This window comes from Theropithecus gelada, chromosome 8 (genome assembly GCF_003255815.1).
Source record: "Theropithecus gelada isolate Dixy chromosome 8, Tgel_1.0, whole genome shotgun sequence".
NCBI lineage: Eukaryota > Metazoa > Chordata > Mammalia > Primates > Cercopithecidae > Theropithecus > Theropithecus gelada.
The window spans coordinates 82,032,840-82,047,956 of NC_037676.1; the positions used below are offsets into that span (position 1 = coordinate 82,032,840).

At 42.1% G+C, this 15,117-nt stretch overlaps 1 long non-coding RNA gene across 1 annotated transcript in view; it reads right to left on the reverse strand.

The window, feature by feature from the left end:
- LOC112630452 overlaps nucleotides 1–15,117 on the reverse strand; it is a 97,235-nt gene that overhangs the window by 33,004 nt on the left and 49,114 nt on the right. The window contains exon 3 of the long non-coding RNA XR_003120872.1: nucleotides 13,597–13,643. This is a non-coding gene — a long non-coding RNA (uncharacterized LOC112630452). The remainder of the gene's footprint in view (nucleotides 1–13,596; nucleotides 13,644–15,117) is intronic.

Below are 15,117 nucleotides of genomic sequence, written 5' to 3' on the forward strand. Positions count from 1 at the left end.
AAACAGTACTTACCTCACATGATTGTTGTGAGGATTAAATAAAATAATCCATCTAAAACAGGTAGCGCAAGGCCTCACATATAGTAATTGCTCAATAAATATTAGTTCTTTTTAGAGATGAGGAAAGAGAACCTCAGAGATTATGTCCATTTATTTAACAAATATGTTGAGCTTCTACTTTTTGCTAAGTACTGTGTGAGGCCAGAGAGTACAGCAATGAAAAACTAAATAACCTTGTCTTCATAGAACTTAGAATCCATAATAATCATGGTCATGGTAATAACAATAAGAGTAAAACCAACAATACTAACATGTACTGACTATGTGCCAGAACACAAAGGTTTAATCGTTTTGAGCAACAAAAGCGGAATCTGTGTTGCTCCATTTTGTCTTTTTATTATGTCATCCTTCCCAGGGGTATCATTTTGCAAGCAGAAGGAAACCCAAGTCTAACGAAATAATCCTCTTGTATGAGGATGTGTGATTGAAAGGAAAACATTAGAGTTGATGAATAACCTCTCTTGCTTTCTCCACTATTTCCCCAAGATCGTATGGGAAACAGATTTCAGGGATTAGTTTTCTCTACTTCCTGACTTGTTTCCCCTTCCCTGGTTTCTTCCCAGGTTGTTTAATTAATTAAGGACACAAACGTGGCTGGCACCATGTTACATACTGTGTGCTATCAAAAATAAGTGTTGTGGGCTGAACTGTGACACCACCCCCAGCAAATTCATCTGCTAAAGCCCTAACCTCCTAGTACCTCAGAATGTGACTATATTTGGGAAAAAAGAGGTCTGGTTTTTTTTTTGTTTTTTGTTTTTTTTTATTCAGAGTCTTGCTCTGTTGCCCAAGCTGGAGTACAGCAGCGCAATCTTGGCTTATTACAACCTTCGCCTCCCGGGTTCAAGCGATTCTCCTGCCTCATCCTCCTGAGTAGCTGGGACTACAGGCATGTGCCACCATGCCCAGATAATTTTTGTATTTTCAGTAGAGATGAGGTTTCACCATGCTGGCCAGGCTGTTCTTGAACTCCTAATCTCGTGATCTGCCCAGGTCAGCCTCCCAAAGTGCTGGGATTACAGGCATAAGCGACCGAGCCTGGCCAAAAAAAGTCTTTAAAAAGATAGTTAAGTAAGGCCAGGCGTGTGGCTCACCCTTGCATTCCCAGCACTTTGGGAGGCTGATGCAGCGGATCACCTGAGGTCAGGAGTTCGAGACCACCCTGGCCAACATGGGGAAACCCTGTCTCTACTAAAAATACAAAAATTAGCTGGGCATGGTGGCGGGTGCCTGTAATCTCAGCTACTTGGGAGGCTGAGGCAGGAGAATCACTTGAACTCAGGAGGCGGAGGTTGCAGTGAGCCGAGATCAGACCACTGCACTCCACTCTGGGTGACAGTGCCAGACTCTGTCTCAAAAAAAAAAAAAAAAAAAAGATAGTTTAGTGAAAACGAGGTCATACGGGTGTGCCCTGATCTGTTCTGACTGTGTGCTTATAAGAAGAGGAGATTGGGACACACACAAACACAAAGGGAAGACGATGTGAAGACATAGGGAGAAGACAGCCATCTGTAGCCAAGGAGAGAGGCCGTGGGAGAAAACAGCCCTGACAACACCTTAATCTCAGATTTGTAGCCTCCAGAACTGTGAAAAATTGATTTCTGCCACCCAGCCTGTGATCCTTTGTGATGACCACTCTAGCACACTATTATACAAGTAAAACAGACCCTTGGCCTGCGAGATGTCACAGGGATGTGAAGGACATGGGACACGCTCATGGCTAACTGCCTAGCAAGACAGGGCAAATACAGCACCACATGAGAAGCACTAAGGTTAAATTCCTGGAGTACCAGGGATAAAGAGACCAGTCACATCCATGGAGGTGGACAGTCAGGAGAGATCTGAGAAAGAAGCCGATTGTAAACTGGGATGAGAATGACTCACTGGGACCTACTGGATATCAGATGTGAGATAAGGGCATTCCAGAGAGATGGAATGAATCCTTTTTTCTTTTTGTCCATTATGAGTTCACTCTCTTTGCACCTCCTTTTATGTATTAACCTTACCAGAATCTAATCAAATTATCATTCTGTTATTATTTCGTTATTAAGGAGCAAAAGCATCATTATCCCTATTTTTCAGATGAGGAGGCTGGGGCACAGAGAGGCAGGTAACTTGTCCAAGGCTGTACATCTAGCAAGATGGACAGCAGGGTGCACGCCTGGGTGGTTCTCCCGCATTGATCCTGTAACTGAGACCAAGTGTGGTCAAGCAGCAGGTGGACATAGATCAAGGCAGTGTGGAGCAAGCGGTGCACAAGAAGCAAGTCCAGCTCCTTTTTCAAGACACACAGGTGGAATTGAAAGGACAGAAGTAGGACAGCAGCCTGCGAAGAAAGGGAAAGCAAAGGAAGTTGTTTTTATCTTTGAACCGGGGGAGATTAGAAATTGTAAGTGAAGGTCGGGTGCGGTGACTCACGCCTGTAATACCAGCACTTCAGGAGGCCAAGGCGGGTGGATCATGAGGTCAGAAGTTCAAGACCAGCCTGGCCAAGATGGTGAAATCCAGTCCCTACTAAAAATACAAAAATTAGCCGTGGTGGCTAATTTTAGGGTGTGGTGGCGGGCACCTGTAATCCCAGCTACTCGGGAGGCTCAGGCAGGGAATTGCTTGAACCTGGGAGGCAGAGGTTGCAGTGAGCCAAGACTGCGCCACTGCACTCTGGCGTGGGTGACAGAGCGAAACTCCGTAAGAAGAAAGGAAGGAAGAAAGAAGGGAAGGAAGGAAGGAAGGAGAGAGAGAGAGAGAGAGAGAGAGAGAGAGAGAAAGAAAGAAAGAAAGAAAGAAAGAAAGAAAGAAAGAAAGAAAGAAAGAAAGAAAGAAAGAAAGAAAGAAATTATAAGTAGGTCAAAGGGAGGAAGGAGGAAAATAGTGAAGATAATAAAGAAGATAGTTGGCAAAGAAAGGTCATGAAGGAGAGCAGAGGCCTAGGATTTAGTGCCTGCTCAGGGCAGGGAGAGTTTGGGGTGGTGAGGTCAGCATTGGAAAAATGCGGGATGCCTTGGGATGTGAAAGTGTAGGAGGGCTGAAGGGAAGAGATTAGGAGATGCAGGTGCCGCAGGACTGAAGGTCGCTGGCCCTGTTTTCTTGTTTGTTTGTTTTGTTTTGTTTTGTTTTGTTTTACTTTTTTTCTTTTTCCTTCCTTCTTTTTTTCTTTATGTTTCTTTCTGTGACATGCAATGCAAGTGGAGGTGGTGGAGTAGGAGATCTGATGGTAGGTGTGAAGTTTGGGGATTTGGAGAGATAGGACAAGAAAATGACAGCAGAAGAGTCACCACCTTCACGCAGCACAATTCTGTCCAGGAAAGCTCCACAGCAGAGGTGGGGGGTAGAGAAGGCAGCCAGTCATGGGAATCATTGGGGGCTGGGTGTGGGGCAAAGTCAAGGAGAGCAGAGAACCAAGGGTAAGGAGAGATGTTGAAGGAACTGAGCGGGAGAACCAGGCTAGGGACGTGAATAGAATAAGAAAGTGAAGGCTTAGGAGAAACAAGGAGGGTTTCTAGGACTGAGAAGGATCTCATTCCAATAGCCATTGTCAGTTCCTTACTAGAGCTATCCTTTATATCTTTTTGTATAGATTTTTTTAAAATATTTATATGTTTTTTATAGATGTGGTCATGCTCTGTTGCCCAGGCTGGAGTGCAGTGGCTATTCACAGGTGAGATCATAAATCACTGTAACCTGGGCTCCTGGGTTTGAGTGATCCTCCTGCTTCAGCCTCCTGAGTAGGTAGAACTAGAGGCACATGGCACTGTGCCTGGCTAATTTTTTTTTTTTTTTTTTTTTTGAGACAGGATCTCACTCTGTTGCCCAGGCTCTCATTTTAAATATTTATTTATTTTTATTTGAGACAGAGTCTCTTTCTGTCACCCAGGCTGAAGCGCAGTGGAAAGACCACTGTTCATCACAGCCTTGACCTCCCAGGCTCAATTAATCCTCCCACTTCAGCCTCCCAAGTAGCTGAGACGACAGGCACACACCACCACCACACCCAGCTAACTTTTGTATTTTTCGTAGGGACAGAGTTTTGCTGTGTTGCCCAGGCTGTTCTCAAACTCCTGGGCTCAAGCAATCCACACTCCTCGGTCCCTCAATATGCCGGGATTATAGGCATGAACCACCACACCTGGCCTCAGATACTTTAAATGAAGACTTCTAAGCAAATGAAGCATGAGCAGAATTTTGTTCTGTGGCAACGTTCATGATCAGCCTATGAGAAGACATCATGAACAAGGCATGACTAGGTGGGAATGTACCTTTTTACCCAAACATCAGAAATTACGTGGCCAATATGTAAGTTCTTCTTGGGAGGCCACATTTATTTCTTGGAGTCTTCTTGGGAGGCCACATCTCTTCCAGGGATGCAGCTGTTATCCCCAATATTTTTTTATCTTCTCTTGGCACTTTCCTTCACATCTCCTCAGTTGTGCCATATCATCTTTCCTTTCTTTTCTTTTCTGTTTCTTTTCTTTTCTTTCCTTCTTTTTTTTTTTTTTTTTTTTTTTTTTTGACAGAGTCTCACTCTGTCACCCAGGATGGAGTGCAGTGGCATGATCTCAGCTCACTACAACCTCCACCTCTCAGGCTCAGGTGATCTTCCCACCTCAGCCTCCCTAATAACTGGTACTACAGACCCGTGCCACCATACCCTGCTAACATTTGAATTTTTAGCGGAGGATAGGTTTTTGCCATGTTGGCCAGGCTGGTCTCAAACTTCTGGCCTCAAGTGATCCACCCACCTCGGCCTCTTAAAGTGCTGGGGTTACAGGCGTGAGCTGCCACACCCAGCCAGCCTACCATTATTCTTTCTGTGTGGATTTGAAGTTGATGGATTTGATTTTTGGAAAAAAAACAAAAACCAGTAAGCATTGTTTGATTCGGCTGAAGTTTTTCCTTTAACAGAAAGCAATGGGGAGATGATTCCCTATTTAATAAATGGTGCTGGGAGAACTGGCTAGCCATATGCAGAAAATTGAAACTGGACCCCTTCCTTCCTACACCTTACACAAAAATTAACTCAAGATGGATTAAAGACTTAAATGTAAAACCCAAAACTATAAAAACCCTAAAGGAAAATCTAGGCAATACCATTCAGGACATAGGCATGGGCTAAGGTTTCATGACGAAATTGCCAAAAGCAATTGCAACAAAAGCAAAAATTGACAAATGGGATCTAATTAAACTAAAGAACTTCTGCACAGCAAAAGAAAGTATCATCAGAGCAAACAGGCAACCTACAGAGTGGGAGAAAATGTTTGCAATCTATCCATCTGACAAAAGATCTAGTATCCAGAACCTACAAGGAACTTAAACAAATTTACAAGAAAAAAAAAAATTAAAAAGTGGGCAAAGGACATGAACAGACACTTCTCAAAAGAAGACATTCATGTGACCAAGAAACATATGGGAAAAAAAGCTCAACATCCCTGATCATTAGAGAAATGCAAATCAAAACCACAATGAGACGCCATCTCATGCCAGTCAGAATGGCAATTATTAAAAAGTCAAGAAACACTGCTGGGTGCGGTGGCTCATGTCTAAAATTCCAGCACTTTGGTAGGTCGAGGTGAGTGGATCACTTGAGGCCAGAAGTTCGAGACCAGCCTGGCCAATGTGGCAAAATCCTGTCTCTACCAAAAATATAAAAATTAGCCAGGCAAGGTGGTGCACACCTGTAATCCCAGCTACTCAGGAGGATGAGGCAGGAGAGTTGCTTGAACCTGGGAGGCAGAGGTTGCAGTGAGCCAAGATCGTGCCACTGCACTCCAGGCTGGGCGACACAGCAAGACTCTGTCTCAAAACAAAACAAAACAAAAAAACCTCCAGAAGTCAAGAAATAAGAGATGCTGGTGAGGTTGCAGAGAAATAGGAATGCTTTTACACTGTTGGTGAGAATGTAAATTAATTCAGTCATTGTGGAAGACCATATGGTGATTCCTCAAAGATCTAGAACCAGAAATATCATTTGACCCAGAAATGCCATTACTGGGTACAGACCCAAAGGAATATAAATCATTCTATTACAAAGATACATGCACACATATGTTCATTTGCAGCACTATTCACAATAGCAAAAACATGGAATCAGCCCAAATGCCCATCGGTGATAAGGTGAATAAAGAAAGTGTGGTACATATACACCATGGAATACTATACAGCCATAAAAAGGAACAAGATCACGTTCTTTGAAGAGACATGGATGAAGCTAGACACCATAATCCTCAGCAAACTAACACAGGAACAGTAAACCAAACACCACATGTTCTCACTTATAAGTGGGAGCTGAACAATGAGAACACATGGACACAAGGAAGGGAACAACACACACTGAGGCCTGTTGGGGAGTAGGGTAGGGGAAGGGAAAGCATTAGGTAAAATAGTTAATGCATGCTGGGCTTAATACCTAGGTGATGGGTTGATAACTGCAGCAAACCACTGTGGCACTTGTTTATCTATGTAACAAACCTTCACATCCTGCACATGTACCCTGGAACTTAAAGTAAAAAAAGTTTAGAAAGCATCGTTTGATAAATGAAGTAGTTGACCAAACTGAGTAATGTATTTTTGGCCCATAATAAAATGACAAGGCTGGGTGCAGTGGCTCACACCTTTAATCCTAGCATTTTGGGAGGCCAAGGCGGGAGGATCACTTGATGCCAGGAGTTCGAGACCAGGCTAGCTAACCTGGTGAAACCCCATCTCTACTGAAAATACAAAAATTATCTAGGCATGGTGGTGGGTGCCTGTGATCACAGCTGCTCAGGAGGCTGAGGCAGGAGAATTGCTATAGCCTGAGAGGTGGAGGTTGCGGTAAGCAGAGATCAGGACACTGCACTCCAGCCTGGGTGACAGAGTGAGACTCTCTCTCTCTCTCTCTCTCTCTCAAAAAAAAAAAAGGAAACCTAATCCCAATTTAATAAATTTTCTTCACAGAAAAATACACATGGCCAAATAAAACAAAATTAAAACATCATCTTTGATATTGAGTTAGAGGAAAAATCAAATTTTCTTAATTGTATTCAATTTATTTTCACTCAAGATGTTATTTTTACTAGGATGCTTAATGTGTAAGGGAGGTAATAAATGTCAGTAGGTAATAAATCTGAGATAAATTTACCAAAAAAAAGTTTATCTTCTAAAAAGAAGCTGCTCCTTAGTATAGTCTAGAGAGGGTCCCAGTGAAGGAGTCAGCAATCCTAACAAATCCAGGAGTCTGGCCTCACCCTGTCATTAAGCCACCATGGGTTTCCAGGCAGGTGCCACAATCAACCCAGCCCCTGAAAGTTCCTGCCCAGCTCTCAACACATGTAATAGTTTCTTACTCTCTCTTACCTGTGCTGCAAAATTCCCTTTCTAAGCACTTCAGTGAGCATCTTTAGTCCCTGTATTAGTTCATTTTCATACTGCCAGGAAGAAACATCCAAGACTGGGTAATTTATAAAGAAAAAGAGATTTAATGGACTCACAGTTCCACATGGCTGGGGAGGTCTCACAATCATAGCTGAAGGTGAAGGAGGAGCAAAGGCACTTCTTATATGGTGGCAGGCAAGAAAGCATGTGCAGGAGAACTGCTCTTTATAAAACCATCCGCTCTAATGAGACTTATTCACTGTCTCAAGAACAGCATGGGAAACCCCCCCCCCCGATTCAATTACCTCCCACTGGGTCCCTCCCATGACATGTGGTGATTATGGCAACTATGATTCAAGATGAGATTTGGGTGGGGACACAGCCAAACCATATCGGTCCCTAATTTCATTATGGAACTGAAATATGTCACTTATTTCTACGTAAAGAAATACCTTAAAAGTTACTTACTTTAGTTATCCTTCACCCATTAAATCATGAGAAAAGATAATAAATGATAAATGTGGTTCACTGTTGTAAAATAAATTATCTTCCTAGCTAGTTTGTTTTATTTGCTCAATTCAAAATTTGAACAGTATAATCAGTATATATTTTTGGTATTTATATGAAATTAGTACTTCATAAATATGAATCATGCTATTAACTGGGTATACTGTGATGTTCTCTAATCACTGTCATTTGCATACTACACAATTCTTATCTTCAATAGTCAAAGGATTGAAGAAAATTTTGGAGAGTGTACTGCACATACCGTATTACAGTTTGATCTTTAAACACGCGTAAGAAAAGCTGTCTACAGGAAAACATTTCCACCTCCATCAAGCTAACAAATTCCAGGAGAAACTCATTTTTAAAACCCCATGGTGTAGAAAGAAGATTATGAGATTGCTTTACTTCAAACAGAATGAAGACGTTTAAAAAAAGTTTTCAAATTTGGGCATCTTTCACCCCTCACCCCCACATTCATCTGGATTACTTCTTTTTTCTATGAAAATAGGGGGGAAAATAAGTTTTTATTTAAATATGCAAAAGCAAAAAGATAATGTAATAAGGGTTATAACTGCTATTTATAAAACATTTGAGATAATAAATGATGTGGATCTCTTAGGAAAGCAATGAAATAGTGCATCATTTTGCTATGTCTCTTTGGTCAGTGTTTTTAACACTTGGGTTTTAAGGGGGTTGGCTCTGACAGTGGCCGTTCAATGTGTAAAGCTCCTTAACACCAGTCCCATAACAGACCACACTTCCTGGAAGAGGTAAAGCTATTTAAGAATATGCATCTTGCAGAGGGATTCATGGAACCCGTCTTCTGAAATGATATCCAGCTTTAACCGTGGTAGTTTCTTCTGGAGGCATAAAACCGTGATTTTCTTCTTTCTCAGTAATTCATGCTAAACCAAGAAGTCATTTGGGAGTAGAAAAAGTCAAGAGTGTTTATGGTTTTGTTCAGATGAGGAATCAACCATCAGGAAAATGAAGAGAATTTACAGCAAACTGATTTTTAATACTTTTCTGGTGGACTTCCCTTGTACAGTCTGATTTCCCACTATTTTCCCCAAGTAAATGCTTGTGCTCTGGGCATGCTGATCTGTCCACAGCAGTTCTCAAAGTGTGAGTTTCCAGACCAGGTGCACCAGCATCACTAGGGAGCTTGCCAGAATGCAACTCATCACACCTCATACTAGACCTGCTAAATCAGAAAGTCTGCTGTGGAGCTCAGGGACATGTATGTTATTAACACGTTCTCTGAATGAGTCTGATGCACACTGAAGCTGGAGAACCACTAGTCTGTGGCATGTGGCCTGTCTTGTTCTCAGTTCATTCATTTTCTCCTTTCTTTTAATGACTTTCCTTCAGCCCTAAGCATCTAACTAAACATCAACCCCCTCAAATCTGGTCTCGCTATTTCACCAAACTTCGACAACTCTTTACTTGAAATTATGTTTATTTATCACCTACATACCACAATTAAATGTTACCTAGGTCTGCAGTGATTTAAGATCATACATGTCTTACATCGTTCTCTAAGTTATTTCTATCCTGTGTTTGTTTCATCACTTCAACTCAAATGAAGGCCTCTTGAAGGCAGGACCTATGTCTTACAGATAGCCCCCAACTTACAATGGTTCAACTTAACATTTTCCAACTTTACAATGGTACGAAAGGAATATACATTCAGTAGAAAGCAGTGGGATTCTCTTTCTCAATGCTGGGCAGTGAGCCACAGCTGCCAGGCAGCTACAGGATCACGAGGGTAAACAACTGATATTCTACAGTGCACTGTGTTGCCAGATGATTTTGCCCAACTATGGGCTAATGGAAGTGTTCTGAGCATGTTTAAGGTAGGCTTGGCTAAGCTATAATGTTCACTAGGGTAGGTATATTAAATGCATTCTTTTTGTTTTTGTTTTTTGGTTTTTGGTTTTTGGTTTTTTTGAGACGGAGTCTTGCTCTGTCGCCCAGGCTGGAGTCAGTGGTGCGGTCTCGGCTCACTGCAACCTCCACCTCCCGGGTTCAAGCGATTCTCCTGCATCAGCCTCCTGAGTAGCTGGAATTACAGGCATGCACCACCACACTCAGCTAATTTTTGTATTTTTAGCAGAGATGGGGTTTCACCGTATTGGCCAGGCTAGTCTTGAACTCCTGACCTCAGGTGATCTGCCCCCCTAGGCCTCCCAAAGTGCTGGGATTACAGGCGTGAACTACCATGCCCGGCACCTAAATGCATTTTCATCTCACAATATTTTCATCTTACAATGGACTTATCAGGACATAACTTCGTTGTAAATTGAGAGGCATCTATACATTATTTTACTTCCCATAGCGTGTATCAGTGCTTAAGCTACATAAGTACTAAGAAAATGCCCACATTTTTGTTGCTTTTGTTCCCCCTCCTAAATGCTTCTTTCTTCTTTCCACCAACTTCCATGTATCCAAATTCCACCTATTTTTCAAGTTTCAACTCAAATGGCAATTTCTCTGATCTGGCTTATTCTCTATAAAGAAATATTTTTCTTGCTTGGAAAAACCATAGAATGTAATGGTATCTTTTTGTTTTTCTGCTTCATACTACAGTCATTTGTACATGTATTATCTCTCTCATCACTGAAAATGGAAATAATTGTTCTAACCCACTGCTTTTTTTTTAAAGGAAGAAAATAATTTTAGCATGCCTCAGGGTATGGGCGTATAATTAGTTTATTTTCCCTAATATTTATACCTCTGATTTTTTGTAATTCGTCTATTTACACAGGAAGTAACTCTCACGTTTCAGAGAGATAGTCTTTTTCCTAGGTACACTGAGGGTCTTGAACAGGATCTGTGTGCTGGAGACAATTGTTCCAATTTGTGTGGTCTAATGAGTGGTCTCAGAAGATTAGACATGAAGTAACGGGAATCTGCAGGAAATCGAGCCACAAGGAAACCAGGGCAACTTTAAGTCACATTGGTAAAAAGGAAAAGAGCCTCACCTCAGGGTAAGGACCAGTAGCAGAAGGCTTAATTGTTACCATGTCGCGGTGTGAACCCACTGGTGCGGCTGCCTGGGCTAATGGGAACCTGATGTAGCCAGCTTCCCGAAACACACCAGTCCCGACTTCAAACACTGCAGCCCAGTCTTTAGGAGGGAGCAGACTGGATTCACAGTCACAGGTTTATTTCTTCTCCAACAAAGGAGATACCTCCCCGCCTCCACCCCATCAGCTACAACGGGCTGCACCAGGACCCAAGCAGGACTCTGAAACCACCCCTCCTGTTTTGCCCACTTAATACTTAATTCTAACCTCCCACTCCGTATTCTGCATAAAAGTCTTCCGGACTTAGCAACCTCCAAGAGCCCCTGGCTTTCTGAGCTTGCAGACTCAAGAGTGAGAGAAAACTCACAGGTCATTTGCCAGCATATCCCACTTGGCCATCTGGGAATGCATCCCAGGTCTACATATGTGTGTCATGAAAGCAGGTATTGAGAATTCATCTTGGATGAGCATGGACAATGCCAGGACGGAGGGTCCATGGGTGAGCCAAAACCTTCCACGTCTGGCTCTCCTGTTCCTACCTGCATCTTTCACTTCTGTTTTACCACCAGCTCTTGACAAGAAAATGCCAAAGTAGCAGGCAATGAAACCCTCAGCTTATGTGCCTGGTAAAGGGTTTCCAGTCCCTGGTATTTGAGGTCAGCTCAAGGCCTGGGGCAGGCCAGCATCGCCCCAGGGCTCCTCTCTGAAAAGAAGGGGTGTTCTGGAACTTAGAGCTTCCTGAGCTCTTATTCCTACTCCAATCCCCGGAGACAGCCTCGGTGTTTTTCCTCTGCTGAGATTTCTCAAGTTCCCTTTTTTACATCCCTTATCGACATGTAAACTCCACACTAGGGTGAAAAGGTAGGTGTTTAAGATAGACGGCAACAGCTGGGATCAACTGCCTCTTAAAAGGCTGTCTTGATGAAATGCATCTCTTTATATTTGGGGCATTTGTAAGCAGAATGGGAATGAAACTTGAGAAGATTATGTGATAAGCAGACCATATCCTGTCAAGAGCGGGAGTGTTTCTCTAATAACACAAAGATGAGCTTCTAGATAGCCCACCAGATAGCCAGCCGTCTTCCGCCCAGCGTCTCCCATCATAAATCTTCATTCTTACTCAGGTTTTCTGTAGATTTTTGAGGATAGAGCTCATTTCCCTGGGGAGACGGGCCTAAGGAAAGATCTGGAATTCCTCCAGTTAAAAAAAAAAAAAACACCATTCTGCTTAATCAACGTTTACTCCATCAGAATCAATATCCTGCAGAGGGTGGTTTACATTGTTCTCAAGTCTGTTTGCAGGTGGCTGGGCAAAGATACAGTTCCTGACCTGGATTTTCTGAAAAGGAAAAGAAAATATTCCTCAGAATAGAAAAAAAAAAAAAAGCCAACCGAACTCCACTTTTTACAAATAAGCTTCCTTTTGCGAGATATTCTGCCTAGGTTTGCACTCCTAACAAATTTCAGTAAGCTGATATAGTTCAAGAACATCTTTTCTCCCAGAGTTCCCTGTTATTTTTCACTAGCAGGGCTCAATCATTTGCCAAGCATCTGTTAAGTTATTGGTCCTCTTGGAATCTTCATTTCTTTATCCTTGATAATAGTTCCCAACCTGTAGTTTCTAAAGGAAATAGTATGTATAAAATTACCTAGCCCGAGTTGAACACTCAAGAATAAGTTTCTCACCTCTTTCTTGATTTATCCATTGAGTGGATAAGAGGAGAATGGGTTTTGGAAGTTGAACTAGGTTCAAGTTCTTGCTCCTTTACTTTTCACAGGCTGCCTCTAAGGCAAAACCCTTAGCCTAGTATGTTCCCTGAACTCCAGTCTCCTCATCTGTAAAAGTAGGATAATGATAGTTTTCTTCATTTCAGAGAGGGCTAAAGAGAACCAAATGAGCGAATATAAACTTTGTAGGAGGCATTTGAAACCATAAAGCACATAAAATTTGTTACTTATAATCATTAATACTCTTTGCAATGGAATAAAATGCATCAAATACTATTATACATAACCACAAATATACTTAAGAAATCAAATACTATCATACTTAACCACAAATATGCTTAAGAAGTTAAAAATCAATTGTTTCTTAATTCATAGAAACCAATTATGATGCATCTTGTTCTAGTTTTGCTAGATTCTTTAAGATTTTGACTCTTTTGAAGGAAGGCTTTTGTAGAGGGGCTGCACCAACTGAAATGCTCAAAGCACGTACTCTTTGAGCTACAAGGAAGAAACCCAGAAAATAAAGGTCTCTTGAAGTCAAATATATGGATACTCAAATAATTTAAGAAAGTCCGAGTAGACTTATTGTGTTCATGATGCTCATCTTTCCGTTTGAGCTCCCCGTGCTTCCTGAGCAGGATCACGTGCCCTGGGACCCAGTGTAGGTGGAACAGCTGGGGATCCTCCCAGTCTCCTGATGTCATAGCTTATCAGTGTTGACGGACAGAGCACACAAGGCCTTTCCTGCCTTGCTGACCAAACAGAAGACACACTTCTCTGTTTCCACTATGCTCTTTTCTTCTTGCAAAGGAAAGAACAACTTTGTTTATGACACTGAAATATATAGGAAGCAATGGATGCATTAATGTCACTGGGGAAATTCCATCCCTGAATGTCAGTGTGACCTAATTGCATTACCTACCTAGTTCTTGCGAACTCCAAATTCCAAGGCAGGCAACTGTTGATCATCTGCAGAAGAAATACCATAGATCTTACGAAAATCATAAACACTCAAGACCCTCCTTTTTGTTTATTTTAACTGGAAGAGTAGGAAGTTGGAACCATCTGTGAATTAGAGAATGTACATATTAGATAAAGCAACTACACATGCTACAAATGGAACACACACGCACACACACACACACACACAAACACACACACACACACCACAATCCGTTTGTTGTAAATTTGAAAGAAATAAGTTAATCTTATGTAAATTTTGGTTTGGGGTTGACCATTTCACAGATTTCCAAATATATATATGTGACAAGGTTTTAGTGGAATCTCGTTTTTGCTAATTTACATCTCAAAAGCAAAGGTAAGCATAACCCTGAAGAAGTCTGAATTCACTTCCATATAATTAATAGATAAAAATCAATAAATTCATTTGTTGTTTCTTCCATAAATATTCCGTGAGTGCTGGGCGGTAGTGGCACATGTCTGTAATCCCAATTATTCAGGAGGCTGAGGCAGGAGAATCGTTTGAACCTGGGAGGCAGAGGTTGGGGTGAGCAGAGATGGCACCACTGTGCTCCAGTCTGGAAAACAGAGTGAGAATCTGTCTCTAAAAAAAAAAAAAAAAAAAAAAAAAAAGGACTTTAAAGGCTCAGCTCAAGCTCCCTTCCTTTAGGAAAATCTTGCCCCTGACTGCCAACAGTCAGGTGTCCCTCCACTCTGTTCTTCCAAAAGCTGTGCACAGCTCTAACCCTTGATTGCACACTGAACTCTAATGGCTTACTTGTGTGTTTCCTCTCACCAGAGGGGCTCCATCAATGTTTGTTGAATGAATGGATGAACGCATCAGTGGAAGGAAGGAGTCAATCTGTCTGGGTTGAACCGGGACTTCTCCACTTCCTAGCTGTGTGCTCTTGGGCAAAATACTTGATCTCCCTGTGAATCTGAAAAACAGTAGTAATATTTATACACACCTCATAAGGCTGTTGCCATGATTAACTAAGTCAAAACACATAAATCCATTAAAACAGTGCCTGGAAAATAGCAGGTGTTCAATAAATGTTAGCAATTGTTATTCTTATCTGACCTTATCTCTCATCATGGCTCTACACACAGTCTAGAGCCCAAGCAGGGTTACTTCCCTTCTTGGCCTCTGCCACAATTTCCCCTGCCTACTTCTCCTCTCCACCCCCCAAAGCCCATGCTTTCACACATGGTATGAGAACCTGGACAGCCTTACCATTTCTTTTCTTCCTAGCAAACTTTTCTTGTATTCTTAAAGGCTCAGCTCAGGTGCAGTGAGTCACGACTATAATCCCAGCACTTTAGGAAGCGGCGGTGGGTGGATCATTTGAGGTCAGGAGTTCAAGACCAGGCTGGCCAACATGGTGAACCCTGTCTCTACTAAAAATACGAAAATTAGCTGGGCGGTAGTGGCACACGCCTGTAATCCCAATTATTCAGGAGGCTGAGGCAGGAGAATCGCTTG